This window comes from Myotis davidii, unplaced genomic scaffold, assembly GCF_000327345.1.
Source record: "Myotis davidii unplaced genomic scaffold, ASM32734v1 scaffold293, whole genome shotgun sequence".
NCBI classification, from domain to species: Eukaryota; Metazoa; Chordata; class Mammalia; order Chiroptera; family Vespertilionidae; genus Myotis; species Myotis davidii.
Genome location: NW_006285115.1, coordinates 174,934 through 180,755, shown reverse-complemented (window position 1 = coordinate 180,755; position 5,822 = coordinate 174,934).

Genomic DNA, 5,822 nt, shown 5'->3' with positions numbered 1-5,822 from the left:
ATCTAGGCTGTACTACCCCCAATCTAGTTCAGCAGTCTACCCTAGTCTTCTAAATACCCAGGACAAAAAGAACTTATTTCAGATCAATTTCTCACCACCTCATATAGACTAATCACATCTATACTAATAAAAGGGTAATATGCAAATTAACCATCACTCCACGACAAAGATGGCAGCAGCTGGAGCCATGGAACTGGCCAGAGCGGGCAGGATGCTTGGCTTCCTTCAGGTGGGACACTTGGCTTCCTTTGTTGCCCCAGTGATGAAGGAAGCCAAGCCTCCCACAAGCCCTGGCCTCTGGGCGGTCACCACAGAGCCAACTGGAGTGAGTGGGAGGTGGCTCCAGAGCAAAGGCCCGAGTCCCGGGTGCCAGAGGGAAGTCAGTGCCAGCAGCAAGAGGAAGGAAGGCCTATTCTTGCACGAATCTTCGTGCATCAGGTCTCTAGTCTATATAATAAAAGCCTAAGCAACCATTACAAAGGAAAGACCAGAATGACCAGTTGCTATGATGCACACTGACCATCAAGGGGCAGATGCTCAGCACAGGAGCTTCCCCCTGGTGGTCAGTGTGCTCCCTCCCACAAGGGGAGTGCCACTCAGCCAGAAGCCAAGCTCATGGCTGGCGAGCGCAGCAGTGGTGAAAGGAGCCTCTCCCACCTCCACAGCAGCACTAAGGAGCAGCAAGCCAAGCAATAAGGAGCAGCGAGCAGGCAAGCGGTAAGTAGCAAGGGGTCCTGGACTGCAAGAGGGATGTCCACCTGCCGGCTTTGGCCCACTCCTCGTGGGGAGTGGGCCTCAGCCGACAGTCAGACATCCCCTGGGGGGTCCTGGACTGTGAGATGAGGCAGGCCGGGCTGAGGAGCGCACCCCCCCAAGTGCGTTAATTTTGTGCACTGGGCCTCTAGTCTTCAAATATTTAACCTTTTTTGTAGTTGCTTCACTCTCGGTCTTCAGTCAACATCCTTGAGATTGTACCCAGGGAATGTCTCTTGTACTAGAAGGCTAGTTTGTATTTGGTTAGATTATTCTCAGCTATAAAAGTTTGCCACCAAGCGTCCAAACATTTTGACTGTGGGAAACCCCCACTGCTAGAAACAAGGGAAAAGGATAAAATATCCAACAATGATTCAAGTAAAAACTTAGAAGCATATGTGGTTTTCCCCATTTCTCTCATGTTCATTAATTGGGCATTGAAGGCATTTATTGATGGATTTCATTCATTAAAAGCAGTTTAAACTTTATGGGGTGCAAATATAATAGTTTGTTTTTTCTGCTATCACTGATGTCATACATGCTTTGTAGGATCTCTGTTTATTTTCCCTTAATAGAATATCATGCAGGTTCCAGAGGCTTCTACTTGTGTCCACATATGAAAAGCATCTGGTTCGACCTACTCCAGTTAAAACTTGTCTCATACCCAGTTTACTGGGCACCAATCCTTTACTTGGTTGGACAGATGTCCAGTTCAAGAACTTCAATGGGGAAGGAAAGTGGTGTGTCCTTTCTGATCCTTTTCACTCATCTTCTCCTAGTTTCTCCAGATTGGGAGATACCTTGGGGCAGCAGGGATTTGATTGAAAAAGACTCAAAGTTTTTCTTACTAACTGGTGTCATTATGATTTCATGTGTTCTCCCTGCAACATGGGCTCAGGGCTGGATCTCTTGACACATGAATGTCTGAGTCTTTACAAGTCCTCTGTGCTATAAAGGGACCAAAAATTATATAAGCTTTGGGTCCCACAATATCTATACTTAACCTCTGGCCAATAGGTTATCTTCTCGGAGTCCTGGCAAGATAACTGAAGCAAAGTGCCATAGGTTAATTTTCAACAAATTATAAATCTGACTTTTATACAAATGTATAATGAATGCATGCCAAAGATTTACTTATCTTGTTAATAAAGGAACCAGCCGGTGGTAAAGCTAATTCCAAGAGAATTCAAAGACTGGGCATATATAGGCACTGAATGAATGCTGAAGTAAGATTGCTAGGTGAGAGACAAAAGAGGTTAGCATCCTACAAAGGAATCAAATGTCATTGGAGGGGTTGTCTTTCTATCAGTATGTATCCATTTGCATCCTCATCAGTCACAAATCTGCACTTTATCATGTAACTTCACAGAGACTGGGGCTAATCAATAGTAAATAGTGAGTCAAATAAAAATGCATTCTTCTAGAGAATTTTATAATCCTTAAGCAGGCCCACAAGACATTACTGTAGTACAATTTTAAAAGAACATGAAGTAATCCTTTTTTTATTTCTTGGTTTTGAACTTTTTCTGAGCAGCAGCCACCTTCTGCATTACCAAGAGACAGGAGTCTGGCTGCTTCAGTGCTACCCTCTGCTCCTGAAATGGTTAGCAGACTGGAGGTGATCAAAGCAAACCAGTATTCTGAAAAATAGACCCGTTTAAGTCTTCCAAGATGTGAAAAGCAAACATGCCAATGCTATTATTAGGAAGAAAAAAAAAACAGGCATGCTTTAGCTCCTCATTTCTTAGATAATATGTAATGTAATACATTACAATATTTTGGTAACTTCTGGGTTTTTCTGCAATATCCATTTTAGAAATTATTTCAATCTAAGTCTATTTGATTCAATGGGATTAGTGTGTCTGTAAGACTATCCATCTATCCCTTCTCTCATACCACAAGCATTTTCAGAGTACCTCTTTTGTGATAAGTAGTGTGATTGATGAGCATGGAATTACAAAGATGAATAAAACATGCAGTAATTTTCTCCAAACTCCTTTGCTTTTGATAATTTCAAGTATGTAAAACATTAAGAAATGATGAAAAATGTGTTTTTTCATTTATAAATATAAATACAGTCTTAGGTTAAAATAGCCTAGGAGTCACAAATGGGTGTTTAACTTTTTTTTTTTTGCTATTTTTATTCTGAAAAAAAACTGATATTCAAATTTAAAGGAAAAACATTTAAAATTATTTACTATTATTTATTCTAAATGCATGTTAAACAAATATATAATATATTACAGATATATACATATATATGTATATATGTGTATATATATATACATATATGTGTGTATGTATATGTGTGTGTGTGTGTGTGTGTGTGTGTATACCAATGGTACATTTCTGTATTAAAAGACCATTTGTAAGTTTAAAAATAATGATACATTCAAATAACACATTCAAAAAGTTGAGAATGGACAATAAAACTATAAATACAACAATACAACATACCCAGTACTTGAATGGCCAATGCTTAACAGACTTTGAAATGTCACTAAATTAGTAGGTTTTATTCTTTTAACTTTATAAATGTATTTAAACCATTTTTTATTTTTTAATTATAGTTGACATACAATATCATATTAGTATTAGGTGTACGTCCAGTGATTAGGCATTATGTAACTTATTAAATGACCATCCTGATAAATCTCATATCTATCTGACACCATACATAGTCATTAGAATATTATTGACTATATTTCCAATGCTATACTTTATATATCCATGACTATTCTGTACTACCAATTTGTACTTCTTAATTCCTCACATTTGTCACCCATCACCCCCACCCCCTCCCATTTGGAAACCATCAAAATATTATCTGTATCTATGAGTCTGTTTCTATTCTGATTATACATTTATTTTGTTTTAAATTCAATTGTTGATTGATAGATATGTACTATGGTCATTTTATTTTTCATATTTTTGAACTTTTTCTTCTTCTTCTTAAAGAAGACCCTTTAACATTTTAGGTAATACTGGTTTGGTGGTGATCAACTCCTTTAGCTTTTTCTTGTCTGAGAAGCTCTTTATATGTCCTGTCCTTCAATTCTAAATGATAGCTTTGCTGGGTAGAGTGATCTTGGCTGTAGATTCTTGCTTTTCATCAGTTTGAATATTTCCTGCCAATCCCTTCTGGCCTGCAAAATTTCTGTTGAGAAATCAGCTGGTAGTCTTATGGGGGCTCCCTTGTAGGTAACTGCTTTTCCCTTGCTGCTTTTAAGATTCCCTTTTTGTCTTTAACCTTTTGCGTTATAATTTTGATGTGTCTTGGTGTAGCCTTCTCTGGGTTCATATTTTTGTGGACTTTCTGTGCTTCCTAGACTTGTATTTCTCTTTCCTTCACCAGTTTAGGGAAGTTTTTTGTCTTTACTTTTTTCAAGTAGATTTTCAATTTCTTTCTCTTCTCCTTCCAGCACTCCCATGACAGTACACTTGAAGTTGTCCCAGTGGCTCCTTAAACTAGTCTCATAATTTTTATTATTTTTTTCTTTTTGCTGTTCTGGTTGGGTGTTTTTTGCTTCCTTATATTTCAAATCCCTTTTTTGATTCTCAAGTCCATCTATTCTACTATTGATTTCCTGTAAGCCATTCTTCATTTCAGTTAGTATATCCTTCATTTCTGACCCTTTTTTGTGGTTTTCATGTCTTTTTTATGCTATTGAAGTTCTCACTAAGTTCATTGAGCATCCTTATAACCAGTGTTTTGAATTCTGAATCTAGTAGATTGCTTGTATCCATTCTCCTTAGTTCTTTTTCTAGAGTTTTGTTCTATTCTTTCACTTGGGACATGTTTCTTTGTCTCTCATTTTTGGCAGCCTCTCTGTATTTGCTTCTATGAATTAGGTAGAGCTGCTTCATTTCCCAGACTTTGTAGAGTGGCCTTATGTAGTAGGTATTCTGTAGGGTCCAATAGCACTGTCACCCTGATCACCAATCACCTAAGCAATAGGCCATTTGCACCTCCCTGCTGTAGTTGAACCTTGATTTCTATTGACACATCACTGGGAGAGATTCACCCCCAGGCTGATTGCTGCAAGGACTGGCTGTGACCACCACCCTCTGTGGAGGATCAGCTATTTCAGAAGTCCACCCCACAGAGCAGTACTTACTTCAGTAGGGCTCTTGTCCCCACTGAGTCTGCTTCTTGAGTGTGTAGCTTGTGAAGGTGGTTGGTTGATGCTTCAACATGGTCTGAAGCTGTCCACTGGGTGCACTGGCTTTGGAGCCTCCCAGGAGTTGCAGGCCAAGGTCAACTGCTGCCTGAGTTTTTCTCAGGGCCACTCAGCATGAGCTACAAACTGATCTGCAGATGGCTGCTACTTGGGCTGGGCCTGAAGGTGCCCAGGCAAGGCCATGCAGTGAACCAAAGCCAGCTGCTACTAGTGTCAGGCCTGGGGCCACTTAGCAAGGGATATAGGACATGCTGAGGCCAACTGCTGCTTGTTAGAGATTTTAGGAAAGTCTGAAGCATGAGTCAAGACAGTTCATTTTTATGGAAAAGCCACTAGAAATAGCTTGATCCCAAAAGTAGGGTGGGGCAGGGTCTCAGGGAATCTCCAGGGTGGGGCAAACAGTGTGAGCCAGGTTGATGGAGACTCAGAAATGGTACCCACCTACTGGCTCTGTGTGGGGAGGAAAAGGAACGGTTGCCTCTGTCAGCACTTGTCTGGGAGAAAGCTGTCCCTCTAGCTCTCACCCTGACGTCTAACAATTCATCCCTCCCTGCATGTTCTTGGTCCCTTTACAGATGCTACCCCAGTACTGGAGGTCAGAGGGAGTGAGTCCCAGTAAGTCCGTGGCCCATTAAAAAGAACTCCTTAGGACTCCAGCAATCTTTGTCTTACTCAGCCACAGTCCCTGCTGCTTTTTACAGCCAGAAGTTATGGGACTTCTCTTCCTGGCACTAGAATCCTACACTGGGGAGCCTGGTGTGGGGTTGGGACCACTCACTCTTCAGGGGAGACCTCCACAGCAGAGATAGTCCTCCTGATTTTTATTCACCATACGTGGGTGTGGGACCAGCCATTCCACATCTCTGCCCCTCCTACCAGTCTCATGTG